The 17,981-nt window shown below is 37.3% G+C and overlaps 1 long non-coding RNA gene and 1 pseudogene across 1 annotated transcript; one reads left to right on the forward strand and one right to left on the reverse strand.

Moving 5' to 3' along the window:
• The window catches only part of LOC147497241 (malate dehydrogenase, chloroplastic pseudogene), a 40,088-nt pseudogene extending 23,364 nt beyond the window's left edge, over positions 1-16,724 (reverse strand).
• Positions 12,343-13,020, forward strand: LOC147497243 (uncharacterized). Its single transcript, XR_015196725.1, has 3 exons — positions 12,343-12,562; positions 12,653-12,814; positions 12,916-13,020. It is a non-coding gene; the product is annotated as an uncharacterized LOC147497243 (long non-coding RNA).
• Positions 16,725-17,981: the final 1,257 nt, after the last annotated feature.

The raw sequence follows: 17,981 nt of genomic DNA on the forward strand, positions 1-17,981 counted from the left end.
ATGGGGTTTTAAGTTTTTGTTTACTTGCAATAGGAATAAGAATGGATAGGTCCCGATGACTATGGATAGAGTAACGAATCGAATTCAAGTAGGGGTCTTGTACTTTCTTAAATGTCTTTGAAAAGAGTGTAGGCCCGAAGATGCTTCATTGGATAAGATGCCCATGCTCGTTTGTGGGAATAATCAACACCAAACTTTGGTGGAGATAAAAAATCATTTATATGAAAATGGTTTTGAAGAAACCTATACAACATGGATATTGCATGGGGAAGATTCTCCTAGTGATCAGCCGCGAAGTGGTAGTACATGTCAACCTCTTTCTCAAGATTTTGAGATCCCTGATGATTTTGCAGACACAACTAGAATGGTTGAGGATGCATATGAGCATTTCACTGGGGATCCTGAAAAACTTTGTAAGTTGCTTGAAGATGCGGAGAAGCCTCTGTACAAAGGTTGCAAAACATTTACAAAGTTGTCATTCCTTGTCGAAATGTTCAATTTGAAAGCAAGAAGCGGGTGGTCAGACAAGAGTTTTAGCCTTTTATTGAAGTTGTTCGGAAAAGCCCTTCCGGAAATTAATGAGTTGCCAAAATCCATGTCCAACGCTAGAGATATTTTGTCTACGTTTGGAATGCGATCTGAGAAAATACATGCATGTCCCAATGATTGTATACTTTATAGAGGTAAGGAGTACAAGTCTAGAACTACTTGTCCGACTTGTGGAGCGTCAAGATACCAAGAAAACAAGGGTAAAGCGCCTGCAAAAGTATTGTGGTACTTTTCACCTATCCCAAGATTTGTAAAGATGTTTCAATCGGCTCAGACAGCAAAAGATTTGGTATGGCATGCAAATGAGAGAGAAGTAATTGATGGTCAAATGTGTCATCCTGCTGATTCTCCTACGTGGAAAGAGATCGATAAGTTGTGGCCAACTTTTGCTTCGTAACCAAGGAATCTACGATTAGCTCTTTTCGACGATGGAATCAATCCACATAGTAACCTTAGCGGTAGGCATAGTTGTTGGCCCGTTATGTTGGTCACTTACAATCTTCCTCCATGGTTGTGTATGAAGAGAAAATTTTTGATGTTGACAATGTTGATATCAGTCCACGACGACATGGGTAATGATATTGACATTTACCTCGGACCTTTGATTGAAGATTCTGAGACTTTGTGGGGTCCCGGTGTTGAGGTTTTGATGCCTACAAGCAGCAATCTTTTACATTGAGGGCTGTACTAATGTGGACAATTAATGATTTTCCCAGCGTTAGGAAATTTAGCTGGGTTGTAGCGTCAAGGGTATTTTGCTTGTCCAGTTTGCGGTGAAGAAACAGATTCCATTAGATTGAAACATTCAAATAAAACATATATCAAGCACATCGAAAGTGACTTCCAAAACCATCGGTTTAGGAAGCAAAGAAAGGGGTTTAATGGGCAGCAAGAATGTCGATCAAGTCCAGAGTTGTTAACCGGGAAGAAGATTTTGGGAAAGGTCAAGGGGATCCGAAATAAATGGGGAAAAAAATTTTGGTGATTCGAAAGCCAAAAGCATCAAAAGGAAGTCAAAGGCATCCGATGAAAAGTCAGATACACGAAAGAGGAAGCGGCTTGCCTCGACTAATGAAAGCGAAAGTAGAACTTGTTGGAAGAAGAAGTCCATATTTTTTGAGCTCGAATATTGGGAATTTCTGCTTGTACGGTACAATTTGGATGTTATGCATATTGAGAAGAATGTTTGTGATAGTATTATTGGCACACTCCTCAACATGAAATATAAAACGAAGGATGACCTTAAAAGTCGTCTTGACCTTGTTGAGATGAATATTAGGAAGGAACTGGCACCAGAAACAAGAGGAAATCGAACTTACCTTCCACCAGCATGTCATACATTAACTAGAGAGGAGAAAGCAAAAGTCCGCAATACTTTGCTTGAGCTGAAAGTGCCGATGGATATTGTTCGAATTTCCGCATCGCTGCGTGTCGGTCAAAGATTTGAAATTGTACGGTCTCAAGTCTCATGACTGTCATATATTGATGCAACAACTTCTTCCAGGTGGCTATCGATCGGTGTTGCCAAAACATGTGAGATATGCCATCATTAGGTCAGTTTCTTCTTCAGTTCTCTTTGTGCCAAAGTGGTGGATGTGTCTAAGTTGCAGGAAATCCAAGACAATTTGGCGGTTACATTGTGTTTGCTGGAAATGTACTTTCCACCATCATTTTTTTTGACATTATGGTGCATCTCACAATTCATCTTGTACATGAGGTCGAGCTTTGTGGTCCAAGATTCTTCCGGTGGATGTATCCATTTGAGAGGCAAGTACAAGCTAATTTCTTATATTTTTCAATAATTCAACGAAGCTTCCCTTTTTCTCTAACTCTTATATGTATTAAATTTTAGATTCATGAAGATATTGAAGGGATACGTTCGAAATCGAAATCGTCCAGAAGGATGCATTGCAGAAAATTATCTTGTTGAGGAAGTTGTAGAGTTTCTTACTGAGTACTTATCAGTCCGCAAAACCGTGGGAGTTCCTTTAGGAAGAAACATGGATACCAACAACAAAGAAAAAAAGATACAATATCCAACGGGAAGCCTCTTGGTGGTACAAAGGTTGTTGGAGTGGAACAATACTCTTGGGAGCAAGCGCATCAGTGTGTTTTGCAAAACACAGATGATGTACAACTTTATATTGAGTAAGTCGGCATTAATTATACCTAACAATGTCGTCTACAAGAAACTATGAAAGTTTCTTGCTTAATTTGGACAGTTTGATGGTTACTGTATTTTCCTAATTATGTCTTTGTAGGAAGCATATGGAGCACCTAAGACGTAGTAATCCCCTTAGGTCAGCGAAATGGCTACAAGATGAGCACCACCGCACCTTTATTTACTGGCTTCGTAAAACGGTATACTAATTGAACTTGCATCACATTTAATACCATATTATAAATGTGACTAACAAGTTCCCAAAACCTGCAAAAGCAGGTTGAGGAAGAGGAAATGATTCCCGAGAACAATCTCTCAGACATCTTGAAAGTTGTAGCTCAAGGACCTCGTCGAGACGTTATAAAATTCTCTGGCTATGTTATTGGCGGGTTTAAACTTTCATACAAAGGCTCATGAAGCATCACTAGTAAACCAGAATAGTGGTGTAAGCTTAGTGGCTTCAACAGTGCAAATTGCTAGTGCCAAGGATAAAAACCCAGTCATTTCGGAGATGTGTTATTACGGTGTTATTCAAGAAATATGGTTGCTTGACTATATGACGCTTAAAGTCCCAGTATTCAAGTGTGATTGGGTTGAGAGCAGAAATGGCGTCAAAGTGGATGAATTGGGTTTCACATCTGTTGATCTTGGTAGAATAGGCCATAAATCAGACTCTTTTGTTATGGCCTCCCAAGCCAAGCAAGTATTTTATGTACCCGACCAGCTCGACCCAAGATGGTCAATAACATTGAGGGCTCCTGAAAGAGACTACCATGAAGAGGAGAATGAGGATGAGATCAACGTTGGTTGCTCTATTGACCATACAAACAATAAAAGTTTGCGGAAGTTGACTCTTTGGGTTCTTATGCTCGTCGTAAATTGTGAGGGATATGGGTCGATTCGACCTAAAACATATTTTCTTTCCTTCCAAAGGAGTTGGTTTATCTTGTACCAGATATTTTATCATTTTAGTTTATCACTAAGAAAAGTTTGTTTCGTTAATTTTTTTCCTCAATAAAATTTATTTGGGTTTATTTTGATTTGTTATCTTCTGCTTAAGTAAAATTGTGTAATCATTTTAGAAGTTATAGTTGTTATCTTATTTGGCTTCATGTGCTTTTATTCATGTCTACACTCTACAGGAATTTAACATGGATCCAGAAGAAAACTTCAATCCTAACACGGAAGTTGACGAGACTCTTGACTCAGACATGGATCCAGAAGAAAACTTCAATTCTAACACGGAAGTTGACGAGACTCCCGACTCAAACATGGAAGAAAATGTGACACAACGTACTGGAGAGAAAAGGAAAGGTAGAGGAGCAGTTGTATGCTCACGTCTTACAAAGATGAAAGAGAATGAACGTGTGGATGTTGTATTCAATCAAAATGGTCAACGTATTGGTGAAGGTGGGAAAGATTTGGCTAGCTACTCAGGTTTGCTGGCTGCTTCTCGAGTTTCCATTGCTACTTATGGCAATTGGCATGATGTCAAAGGAGAAGCGAGAGACAGATTATGGAAATTTATAAAGGTAAAAAGTTCGAAAATAAAATTACTTAATTAGATAGTCTTAATTCTTTGCTAGTTTCAAAATCTCTTGTATGTGTTTTTAGGGAAATTCAACTTGGAAGACCACGAAAATGAAAGGTACTTTGCAAGATATCGGTGAGAAATGGAGAGAATTCAAGAGCAGTGACCCGGGTTCTACATCACACCATTTAAAGACCAACTCGAATTGCTTAGAAAACCTCCCGAATATCTGAAAAATATATCAGCCAAGAAGATTGGGACAAGTTTGTTAAATCGAGATTGACCGATGAATTTCAGTATACTATTTTAACAACCTAATTTCTGCTTATAGTTTTTTTTTTTTTTTCTTTCTTTCTCTACTTGCATGAATACCATTTAAGTCCTTATCTTGGATTTGTGTATGTTAATTGTTGTACTTCAGATATGACAGTATGACACTGAGTTTGTAGTGGTATTCTGAACTGCATGTTTCTGAGGTAGAATCTACAGATATTGATATTTGAAAACGCATTTGTGACATTTCCATTGTTGTGTTATCTATTTATCTAATAGTATTCCAGTTAAGAGAGTTTTGACTAATACAGTTTTTCTACGGAGCTTTTGTATATATATAATTGCTAGGGTTTGCTGAGGAAGTGTATGTTTTTTTTAGAGCCTGATGAGCATGCATCTTAGATAAACGCATTATATGTCCTTATATAGAAAAAATTTAATGCCATTCAATCAAATTAAATCAGAGAACGAACGTAACAACAATAGGTCATAGTTATCTACTAGGTGAGACTAAACTATTATATATTTGTGCATGTACAAGAAGATTAGAACTGTTGAAACATTTAGCATAATGAAAAATTTGCACCGTAAAAAGTAGAATAGTGGAAGAAGACTGAAATTGCATAGTGACTAGCCCGGCCCATGTAAATTATTATCCCATACGTAGTTCATTAAAAACATAGAAGTTGTGTTAGATATGGTTGACAATAGGCTCCAAGGATTATGTGTATGGTTGGCGGTGCTTAGTGAAATATCGAGATTAACATGCGTGTACTCATGGGCTATATAAGGCTCTACAGGTTGTATAACTGAACGACCGAAATGACAAACCGGGGAGCTCATAATTGCTCCGTGGGTTTCTTAGCCTATATTCTTGTTCAAACCGAGCCTTTAGGATTACCTTTAACTAGGCGGTGTACCCGGTTAGTACCGGGTAGTAGATACGTAATAATTTGAACCATCTTTTGATAGACCGCGCACAATGGGTAAGGATTTACTATATTCCCTTTTCCGCTCACCGCGACTTGATTTCTGAGTAAGAACAACTTTGAACCTTTGTTTTGAAGGTTCATCTAGGGATATCCTGTTTGTGATTTATGTTGGGGTAGCTCAGTGCAACAAGTGTTGCTTCAGAGTGTTTTGTTAATTGGAATATGTGTGCATTGCACCCCCCAAATGCTTTGAAAGTACCATCCGTTAGGCTTTCTCAACCCAAGTTGCAACATAATCACAGTTGTGTTCCTGTCGTGGAAGTTTTCGGCGAGCATCATTTCCTGTTTCAATTGACAAGAGATGTGATCGCTGGATTCTGGCAATGACGCTTGGCGTTCATAAGAAAGGAACATGTGCTTGTCATGAGCAAGGGTATTATATGTATGTTTGAGATGTCCCAAACTGTATATGAAGTTTGTATGGAAACTAAACGTTAGAAAATCAATGTGATTGAAAGCAAAGTCCTGTTTAATGAAATTGTTGAAAAAAATATGCTAAATGCATGTATATATGATCAATGTTTACCAATGGCGAGAAAATTGTTAGTTAGTCAATGGGGATCCCGTTATTTCAAACTGATTACTTGTACGTGAATACGTGATTCTTGGAAGAAAATTCGCTTTCAAAGATGTAATCAACTTCACCTTCTTGTACATTTCATGTTATAGCCGGTATTTTTAATTTAATGGTGATTAACTTGAGCTCTTTTTTTGGTTTTCCTATTGGTATGGTGTTACCTTTTTATTTTGTTTTGCTTTTATTTGGCTGCTTTGGTTTTACATTTTCATTTTGTTGCTGCTGGTATTGCATTGTAGTCGTAGTCTTAATGCTATTAGCTCCTTCACCGACGAATTAGCTCATTGTCCTAGCTAACCACCCACACAGGAGCTTCCCATGCGAACTTTGAGTGTTAGTAGACTACTACATTTTGGGGAGTATTTTCTAATTTGGAAACGTTTCTCTTTATTCCTATAAAACAAAGAAAAAAAAGAGAAAAAGAGAAGGAAACAGAGTGTTATATGCATATGCTCTCTCTCGCCTACCTGCAGTTAGTATTTGATGTTCTTCCACAGAACCAATTTCTTTTCGGGAGTATGGATGCATTTCCAATCCTGAAAATTACATCATTTAGTGTTCCATATTAGCCGAAATTGTGCAACTTAGAGGTACTTGACAACTCCAAGGTTGAGTTCTTCTAGGCTTCTGGCCCTTGAGAGAGAACAGATAGCTATAATTTTGTTGAGTCAATATAGACCACATCTGATGATGCTGCTCCTCAAATCCACACTTAGGAAGTCTAACTGGGGAAGGATCAGCCCCAACGAGAATAGAAGCGACTCGCTTCTGGCTGGCTTGTAGTCGTAGTCTTTTAGTTTCTGTAGTCGGCATTCCCATAGAAGATCTACAATGTTCCCTCGACAAATTTGTAGTTGTGTCGGAGGGTCTTGCTCTCCTGCTCTTCCCGGCTTTTATTCCTTAATTAGTCGGCTTCGTTCAGTGACCTTTACCTTCTGGGCTTTCTTTCTAATGAAAGGGCAGAAGGGCGTCGTGGGTCACATCGGTTTAGTTTGGTCTTAGCTTATCGTTAGGGTACTAAAATAAAAGGCTTGAAAGTCTGGCTAGGTCGCGACTTGAAATGTGCCGGGCTTCTATAACAAGGGCATTACGAGATTGAGAGCAAGTGGTACGATAAGACCTGCAAGAAGGCCCCGAGCTACGATCTATCGCGACTAAAAATCAATCGAACGGGAGCGGAGTTGAAGAGCAGTACTCCTTCTCTTGAAAACTCACTTCTTAAGGTTAGGAGATGCTCGCCCGCCTACGGGATTGGAGAAAGAGAAGATCTCGACTAGGACTGAGAGGGAATCTCTAGCGGATCTTTTCTAAGCCGAAAGATGCCTCTGGCTGAAGTATTGGGGTTTCAAACCGAGATTTTACTTTTTCTAGTAGGTTTACGGATCGAAAGAATCCCGGGAGTGCTTTTTTTTTCTATGTGTAATAGTTGTAGAGAAAAGTACCGAAATTGATATTAAGGGAGGGAGCAATACGGGATTGCTTCAAACTCTGCGCCAATGGGACATGGAGGGCTAAAGGTTTAGCTAAATCTCTGTTGTTGCTATTAAGGGAGGAGTCCGAATTCGATTCTAGAAGACAGTTAGGGGTGATCTTTTTGAGCAGATTATGACGGAAATATATTCAAATTGAAGAGAAGGTTGCTAACAATACCGTAAAAATTAGTAGAAAGGATGATAATGAATCACTCGTTGTCGATTTATTTAGTGCTCATGACTAATCTTTGATGGATAGAGCATCTAGAATAGGTCTGTAATTTCTTTTCTCGACTGTCATAGTTGGCTCAATACCTCATTGTATTCAACAATGTTCTTTTCATTTTATTTTTGAGGATCGATGAAATGGTTAAGAGCAGCCAATCCACTTCGTGTTTGAGATTTAGCATGAAGTGGCTCATCATCCAACTTAAACATGCCTCCCGTTATGTTGACAAGTTTGAGTTTTGTGTGGCTATCTCGTGTACAATCCCCTGACCCCAACCATCCAAATGTCGGGCCATACAACAATCTCATCGAATGAAAAAAAGGTGGCTAACAAGTATTCTAACTCACACTCGATTGAAATAGGATGACTCTTTACATCTAAACAACGAAAACAACAAGTGAAGAACAAATGAATTCTCTCAACCAATCAAATAAATAATCTATGCCACGAGTACAATTCTACAAATCTCATGAAATGAAAAAGTTCCCCGTCCATCGAACTTCTTATTGATCAAGGATACGTGCCAATATCTCATAAGTGCAAGTGTAGGAGAGTCGAGGAGTTCAGATCTCTTAGGTGCATTGTGTTATCTATTTATCTAACACGAGTACAATTCTACATCTCATGAAATGTAAAAAGTTCCCGTCCATCGAAACTTCTTATTGATCAAGGATACGTGCCAATATCTCATAAGTGCAAGTGTAGGAGAGTCGAGGAGTTCAGATCTTAGGTGCATTGTGTTATCTATTTATCTAACACAGTACAATTCTACAGAAACAGAAAAAGTTCCCATCGAACTTCTTATTGATCAAGGATACGTGCAATATCTCATAAGTACAAGTGTATCTATTTATCTTACAAGTGTAGGAGAGTCGAGGAGTTCAATCTTAGGTGCATTGTGTTATCTATTTATCTAACACGAACAATTCTGCAACTCATGAAATGAGAACAAGTTCATCCATCGAAATTCTTATGAGGAAGTGTATTTTTTAGAGCCTGATGAGCATGCATCTTAGATAAACGCATTATATGTCCTTATATAGAAAAATTTATCTAATAGTATTTATCTAATGTACATAGTTCATTAAAAACATAGAAGTTGTGTTAGATATGGTTGACAATAGGCTCCAAGGATTATGTGTATGGTTGGTGATAGGTCAGACGCGTGCTTAGTGAAATATCGAGATTAACATCGCGTGTACTCATGGGCTATATAAGGCTCTGGCAAGTCAGTAACTGAACGACCGAAATGACAGCCGGGGAGCTCATAATTGCTCCAGTGGGTTTCTTAGTCTATATTCTTGTTCAAACCGAGCCTTTAGGATTACCTTTAACTAGGCGGTGTACCCGGTTAGTGCGGGTAGTAGATAAAGGTAATTTGAACCATCTTTGATAGACACTCGCACGCCATGGGTAAGGATTTACTATATTCCCTTTTCCCTCGCTCACGCGACTTGATTTCTGAGTAAGAACAACCTGAACCTTTGTTTTTGAAGGTCCATCTAGGGATGTCCTGTTGTGATTTATGTTGGGGTAGCTCGGTGCAACTCTAAAGTGTTGCTTCGTGAGTGTTTTAATTGTTAATTGGAATGTGTGGTAACCCGGTCGGCATCACTAAAACTATAGATTTCTATATTAGGAAATTTAGAATAGATTTTCAAACTTACTAGTCTCATCACAATTATTTCCATTCAACAACTTGCTAGAATGCTAGCTAACATAATGGAGTTTAACCTTTAGGTATGGTTTATAGTTATACTGAAATTGAATTCATTGGTGATCAATATCACCTTGAACATGAAATTTTGTCTCCCCAAGATGTACATACTACGACTTATGAAACTGCTTTATTGTAATCTGTCTTCCGATTTTTCATTTCACTCTAATTCTAGTGGGTGATAGATGAGAAATAGGTATATTACATAGAAATAGGTATAACCATAGGTATACTGTGTAGCTATATGTGTCCCTTTTCCTTTCTAAATACATCACTGATTCACTTGGACAATAGGATGTTGCTTGTTTCTCTCTTTCTTGAGGGCCTTTCTAAAGAAACACAGTAGGGCACCGCGAGAATAAAGGTGGGTTTGGCTAGACTATTACCAGTCCATAAAACTAACATCCAAGTAGCTTAGAATAAAATTTTGTTATCATTCTCATCATATAACCCCTCAATAATACTATGAAAATCAATAGCTCTAAGCCTCTAACTGATTGATGTTTTTCTTTTTATAATGAAAGAATTAAAAGAACTTCAGGACATTAGAGTTAGCATAATTTTAGTGCGGTTAGCACATTAGAGTAGCATAAGAGTGCTAAGAGTAGCATAAGAGCAACTTGTTTTTCAGCACATTAGAGTAGCATAATTTCAGCACTCTTATTCTACTGTTTTATTTTTTCCATCTAGATGATACTGCTGATAGATGATTCGAGTCTAGTTGCGTGGGGGGATTGTATTGTCGGTTTTAGCGGGCTTCATCCTCACCCAAATGAGATGATAAGTGTAGAATTGTTTTGCAGGAAAATTAGCAAGCTCAATTCACAAAAGCGGCAAAAAAAAAATATAACCACCGGGCGGGGAAAGATGAGTTTGGCTAATCTTGGTGAAAATTTAGTAATGCGTGCATTGTTAACATTTGTCTAGATTCCACGCACACGTTATACACCATGCAAATATGTTTTGACTAAGTTGTTTGCATGATTATTGTTTAACCATAGAAAAAAGAGTTGGGACCAGCTTTTGATCCATCCATCGATAGGACTATAATATGGAAAAGATCGCACCAAAACGAAAAAAAGGAACATACAAAGACGATCTTTGCTAAAGAAGTAGATGAAAAAATCGTAAGATCAACTTTTGTCAATACTTTTTATGGTCCTTATCAATGCTTATGTTCTAATATATTCCAATTCCTTTTTATTTGAAAAATATATATTAAGGATGTCTGAAAAAGCAAGTTGCGAGGGGAAGGTATCTACTCAAGGAAGCAAAGACGCCTTAACTTTAGCATTAGGCACACCCAACATTCCAGGTCGTGTGAGATCTGCAGGGAAGGGGTTATACCCACCACGTGCTTCAGCCTCATGAAACGCGTGGCTCACGGAAACACATCGCTAACCTTGAGTCAACAATTCAAGAGGACCAAGAAAGAATACAAGAATTACAGACCCAAAATTTGTTCGAACAAAACCGAAACTTCGGGACTTCAAAAAGAATTAAGGATGGTGTTAGAAAGAGTCAAAAGGTTGGAGAATGGAGGTCTCGAAAAGATCTCTTCAAACAAATAAGTTACTAGTGTCGATTAGAGATCATATGGTACGCTCTTCTACTGAACATCAAGGGCATAAAGTAGTGAGAAAATTTCAGCAAGTAAGTATTTTTGTTTATCATGATCCACAGCTTTCTTTTTTGTTCCATGCGTAATAATTTGTTTTTTTTGACATGTAGTCCAAAGACAAGGCCAAAACAACCCAACCGTCATCAAAGTTGAAACCTAGTCATGTAAAGAGAGTAGATAAGAAAGGAACAGGTCAATCACCTTCTTTGGGTCCCAAATCTGGTTTAGGGAAGGTAAATTTTAATTAACTTTTTGCAATATAGAAATAATTTGCTTTGGTTCCAATATGATTTGCTTGGCTGGTTACAGGAGCAAGAGTGTAGTTTAGTTGTGAATTCTAGAACAAATATTGTTGCTAAAGGATTGGTCTATGAGGAGTGTGGACCAAAACGATAAAATCCGCACGGTCATCTTTTGGGATCTGGGAATTTTCGTGTGGCGGTTAAGTCACTTGTTTATAAGGATGCTGGTAGTTACCATCTTCCTATACAAGTGAATGATGAGATCATGTATGTGGAAGATGCAGTTGGCACACAAGTTCCGTGGCCAAAAGACTTTGTTCTCCTTAAGGGATCGACATTGAGGTAAATTAAGAGAGCCTTTTATATGCAATTATTCATTTTTCCATGCATAATAATTTTTTTTTTTTCATGTAGTCCAAAGGCAAGGCCAAAACAACACAACCATCATCAAAGTTGAAATCTGATCATGTAAAGAGAGTAAATAAGAAAGGAACAGGTCAATCACCTTCTTTGGGTCCCAAATCTGGTCTAGGGAAGGTAAATTTTAAATTAACCTTTTGCAATATAGAAATAATTTGCTTTGGTTCCAATATGATTTGCTTGGCGGGGTTACAGGAGCAAGAGTGTAGTTTAGCTGTGAATTCTAGAACAAATATTGTTGCTAAAGGATTGGTCTACGAGGAGTGTGGACCAAACGATAAAAGTTCACGGTCATCTTTTGGGATCCGGGAATTTTAGGTGTGGCGGTTAAGTCACTTGTTTCTAAGGATGCTTGTCGTTACTATCTTCCTATACAAGTGAATTACGAAGTTAGTGCATGTGGAAGATGCAGTTGGCACACAAGTTCCATGGCCAAAAGACCTTGTTCTTTTAAGGATCGACATTGAGGTAAAAAGAGCCTTTTATATGCAATTTTTTATTTTCGATTCGCTATGATTTTAACACCTAGTTGGTTTGAATTTTCAATAATTTAGGAAGAGACAAGTAAAAGTAGTGCTAGTCGTCATCAAGGTCCAATTGATTCTTTCAAGGGACTGCTCAATATCATGCTTCCCGGAACCCATGGTGTGGTATTTTTTCCAGTTGGAAAAGAGTTGTTTGGAGAAGATACAGAAAAATTTGTTATCGAGAAATGTGATTTGTTGGATGTGTGTAATATGGATAGTTTAGAAGCTGTTTGTTTAATTGCATACATGAGGTAAGCATATCTTGAAGGTTTTATTATTGGTGATTTTAATCAAATATTAGTTATTTAAATTTATTTATGACAGTGATTTTTTCCTTTTAGAATCCTTTACAGTGAATTTGTGAGCTGCTGCCGTGACATCGTTGGATTTGTTAATCCTTTATCTTTTACAAGAGCAGATGGAACTGCTAAAACTGAAATCATTGTAGAAACATTGCGGAATGCAAGTGGAAAGAAAATTGTTCTCATTCCTTACAATCCAGGGTAAGGACATAAACGATCCTATCACAGTGTATTGTTTAAATTGATAAAACTATCAATTGTACTGATTGTTTTCCATTTTTTTTTCCCCTTTTCTTTCATAGCGGCCATTGGGTTTTAATTGTCATTGATCTATCACGTATGTCTTTCATTTGGTTGGATTCGATGCATGGTGAACCAAGCTCAGATATAGCAATATATTTTAGGAGGTGAGCATAGCTATATTTTTTGACATATCTTAACATTTTGAGGTACTACCATAGTGAAAGTACATAAAGGATTGAATAAAATGAAGTACTAAAAACGTCTCCAATTAGACTTCCCACTAGCGATTGTGAATTAAATGTTTTGCATTTATCTTTGTGAAGTCTTGGTCCTCACATTGCAAAGGGTTGATGGGAAACGAAGTTCATTGAAGTGGGACAAGATCAAGGTAAACAAATCCTACACATTATTGTCTTTTTCTTTGAAAAGTATATGTTTACATATGTTGTGAGTCTATATGTTAGGGCCCATATCAACCAGGTGGCACAGAGTGTGGGTATTATACAATGAAGTTTATGAGGGAAATAGTAGAAGCTTGTTCAACTGGATCATTTGAAAATAAGGTATTCGAAAGTTTTGACAAACACTTTATTTGGCTCAATACAACGACTTTGCCTTATTCTTATATAGTAACTCTACATGTTGTGCTTTGACTCATCCAGATAACAAATTTAGAACTGAAGGAGACATACACGCAAGATGAACTTGACGGTGTTCGGCTTGATATTATTCAGTTCATCCAGGAAAATGGGGTGTTTCAAATTTCGGTTTAATGAGGATGAGTTTTAGCTATGTTCAGACCCTTCCAGTTTAATTTATGAGTCTTACCTTTTTAATTTATGTTTGATAGTTTATTGTACATTTTGGAATTTGTTGGGAAGATGGAAAAAAATTAATGGAAGTTTTTTTATTATTATCTTTTTTTTTGCAATGTTTGATAGTTTATTGTATATTTTGGAATTTGTTGGGAAGATGGAAATGTTGTATGTAGGCGGTGTAAATTTTGTTATGCGAGGTTCAGTTTTGATTGTTATTAGTATTATTATTAAAAAAAATAATATATATATATATATATATATATATATATATATATATATATATATATATACCACGGTTTGGCATAAACCGTAGTATTTAGTATAACTATATACCACGGTGTTATTACACATACACTAATATAAACCACGGTTTCAATAGCTTATATGCCACGGTTCTATTGACAACCGTGGTATATAATGGGCATACAAACCACGGTTCTTTGAAAAACCGTGGTATCCGTTAAATATATATACCACAGTTTTAATATAAACCACGGTTTCAATAGCTTATATGCCACGGTTCTATTGACAACCGTGGTATATAATGGGCATACAAACCACGGTTCTTTGAAAAACCGTGGTATCCGTTAAATATATATACCACAGTTTTGCTATTATTATATACCACACCACCTATTGTCACGGTTGTATAACAGTGGTAAATATATTTATACCACACTTAAAAACAGTGGTATAAGTGTTATTCTGTAGTAGTGCTCGTTGGTAGCCCCCCTACCCTCTCATGTGAATGTAGAACTGAGTTAAAGTCTCCAATTACCATCCAAGGTTTTTGAAAGGTGAATGAAAAATTACTCAGCTCATCCCATAGTCATTTGCCCTTTATATAATGGTCTGGTTTCGATAGATAACTCGAGAGCATAAAATTCTTCCCCATCTCAGTAGTGTCACTTCCATTGAGACACTTTTGCAAACTCTTGATTACATTAGACACTATGCATACTTGTGTATCCCATACCACCCAAATTCTCCCTTTGTCACTAAACTCATAGTTATGTTCTGCTGCCCAACCTGGAAAGCATTTGGTAATCACCGCATCCATGTTTCCTTGCTTCACTTTTGTTTCCACCAATGCCATAATATTAATATTATCCTTCCTAACTAATTCCTTCACCTCATTATGCTTAAAGTTCTGATTGAACCCTCGCATATTCCAGCACGCCACATTCATCATTTAAAGAGGTGAGTTTGTTTTAGAGAGCCATTATTGGCACCCTCTTTCCTCTTAGCACTACTGCTACTTCCTTTGTGTTGATTACCTCCCCGTGAAATGTTTTGTACTGTATGAGTTCTGGGCCTGCTGATTGTTATCTGCCCACTCTGTTTCACTTTCCCCTGAACTTTTCCGCTATTCTGCTCATTACTCTTTTCACTCCTATCTGATACTCTTGTCTTTTCATTTTCACTATCATTCCTTGCTCTGATTGTATGCTTCCTTTTTGGGGTCTCCCATTTCCCTTCCTCTTCAACTATCTGTCTTTCTTGGATATCGGTATTCTCCACTTCTTCCACTGTGTGTACTTCTTGTACCTCATGAGCTTTCCCTTTCTCAATTTCACCTTTTTCCTTACATACTGTGCTTGTATTCTCTCCCTGTTCCTCTTCTTTATTATCCTTCTTTAGCCATACCACATCGGTATTTTTATTGCTAACTCTCCTCAGGCAATTATGCTCCAAATGGCCAAACACTTCGCAAACTGAACATCGAGGTGGCTTCCAGTTGTATTCAAAAGAGACTTTATAAGCCCTTCTTTGATCCAACACTACAGGAATGCTCTCTGGGTATGCACACTTGGTGTCCACCTCTACACAAATGCGCGCATAACTTGTTCTCGTCATGTTCTCTGTTAACTTGTCTGTAAACATTGGTATGCCCACAGCACTTGCAACTTGACTGAACCCTTGCTTATTCCACATCTTTATTGGTAAACCCTTGACAATAACCCATATTGGTATTGTTTTAAGTTCTCTCATTTCAGCTTCCACGAACACTTTCCATGGCCTTACCACAAACAGTTGGCTTGCAATGTGGAATGATCCGATATCTAACACTTCCCTTCTATCTTCCTCCCGATCAAACTTGAATGTAAACATTGCATCCCCATATGGCTTCATTGAAAACCCTTTCAAGCCCCATGTTCTGGTAACAATCTCCTTCACATAATTAAAGTTAAGTTTTTTACCAACAAAAGATCCCACTATCAGGTTCTCGAATTTCTTGTTGTACTCGGTGAACTGGTCGCTTTTGATATGAATCACTTGCTTCCCATTCTCTACAGTTGGTGGTATGTATTCCAACTCATCTTTCCCCATCGTCTTCTTGCCCAAAATATCTGCCCATGAACTCTTTGTGGGTTGCTGATGCTTCTGACTATCTATCGCAGACTTTCCCAATGTTTCATTTGTACCCTCAGTAGTAGGGCACATGGTTACCAGGACAGCTATTGTATGACTCGAATCCACATCTCCATTCGAAACTCTAGCCGTCTTTCTCTGTAAATCCATGAGCCTCAGGTTCTTTTTGTGTCCAACAAAAGTGTTCGCCCTAACAACATCTAGAGTTTTAACACCAAGTAGCTTCTTTGGATTGTACACACCCTTTTGCTTGAGTATTTCCACAGCAATTGGTATTGTGGAGTTGACTAGGTTGCTGATGATGTGGATAAAAACATTTGGACAGTTGTCCGTAACAGCCTCAACTAGGATCTTCACAATGTTGGCAAGAGGTTGTCCAATCCCACCAGCAGCTTTGAGAATAGCAACTTTGAAAGTTGAAGCCTGAGGTTGGAGACGGTTCTCAAAATTCTGGGCTTGCTTTTCAGGACTTGGGGCGAATGATGCTCGAAGTGCAGCGCTGCTTTCCTTGCCAAGGAAAGAAGTTTCAGATTCGCATCTTACCGATGATTTTGCCTTCAGACCACTGAAACTCTTAAGAGAGTTTCTTGAGTTGAATCTCACACCAAATGACTTTGCTTTTGATCCTTGAGTTCACTATAAGTAATAGAAGCAATTGAAAAAGTAGTTGTTGCCATCTTGCTATCTGATAATTTGAACGTAAAAGACAACAGGAAATGACTTTATTAATTGGTGACAGAGCGGTTAACTGAGTGTTTTTCCCGCTAATAGGATAGGTAGTGAGAGATTACGACACGTGTTACAACTAAACGGATAGGATATAAGGTTGTGCTGGCCGTTGATCTCTGCCTGTTCATTTGAATCATTTGTAGTACATGTGTAAGGGTAAATTAGCCATTTTAAAAAGTATGGATGGATCACCGTCAATTTTGGCCCAATGTCTAATAAACGATCAATTGGTGACCAAACACAAATTATCCAATTATAATTGGGCCCAAAAGCTAAATAACCCTAATTTTTATACGACAAATAATAATACGTAATATACAACCTAATATATGTTTAACCATTTACAACGTGTTTCTATACCACCCCCAAACAGAATCATGCTTTGTCCCCAAAGCATGGAATGAAAATAAATGATAGAGAGTACCATAGAAACTTGCTTGTAAATAGGAGCACCTGATAAAGAAGGTTAATCTATACTAATTCTATATTAATATAAAGAAATAAAAACATACGTAACTCCTATATGAGTTCTACCCATTATGGGGATAACATGAAATAATAAATACTGTTTGGGACATAAATAGACTCTAACATAAATAAAATAATACCATACAATCACAATTCAAGGATGCGAATATCGTGGCTCATATAGGATTAGCTTCTGAAATTTTGCGAAATAGTGACATTTCACGAATTAAGGTACCTAATTACGTTATGTATCAATATTTCGATATTTATACATGCAATTTTAATACATGAACGTACAATGTGCTAAAATTAAATATACCACCCCCAAACAATTTTGGAGAAGGGGGTTCATGAAATAATTCAATAACACAATTAAATTACATAACTAACTAACCTAGACTCTATTAAAGTAAACATGAAAGAAAAAGAGTGGCAAACAGTTTCAAAAAAATTTGTTTGACCTATACTCCAGAAAGGTGGTATTGTACAAAACTTGGGTCTTTTAAAGTCAGATTCCCTAGACTTACTAATACATTCATGTTTGTGTTTCTAATTTTTTTTTAATTTTTATATATTTGATTTTTTGAAAAAAATAAAATTACGAGAAAGAAATAAAATGAAAATGAAACTCACTCCATAGAGAAACACTACTCAAACAACGAGAAAAAATGCAAGAGATGAATACGTGAGTTACATGGAAGGTGCATTCCCATAAAATATGAAATGAAATGGAGTAT

Source organism: Coptis chinensis, chromosome 5 (assembly GCF_015680905.1).
Source record: "Coptis chinensis isolate HL-2020 chromosome 5, ASM1568090v1, whole genome shotgun sequence".
NCBI classification, from domain to species: domain Eukaryota; kingdom Viridiplantae; phylum Streptophyta; class Magnoliopsida; order Ranunculales; family Ranunculaceae; genus Coptis; species Coptis chinensis.